This window comes from Buceros rhinoceros, unplaced genomic scaffold (assembly GCF_000710305.1).
Source record: "Buceros rhinoceros silvestris isolate BGI_N320 unplaced genomic scaffold, ASM71030v1 scaffold24911, whole genome shotgun sequence".
NCBI lineage: Eukaryota > Metazoa > Chordata > Aves > Bucerotiformes > Bucerotidae > Buceros > Buceros rhinoceros.
Window position 1 is genome coordinate 28981 of NW_010394020.1, and position 282 is coordinate 29262.

Consider the following 282-nt stretch of genomic DNA (forward strand, 5'->3'; position numbering starts at 1 on the left):
GCTGCAGCCCGGCTGACAATCACGCCGCAGCCTCCTGGGGCTTCGGGACCGCTGCGGGCGGCGACCGACAGCCCAGCGCGACAGTTCTGTAAGGAACGCAGCATTTCACAGCGCTATCCGCAAACAACGTGATTACACATACCAATTTTACAGCGAACACCGCAGCAAAAAAGTAATTAAAAAAAAAAGTCTTTTACTAAGCATTTCTGCAGAGCAGAAAAGCACCGGGAAAGGAATTCAGCCTGTGTCCATCAAGGGAATAACTGAAATTTTTTCCTTTTT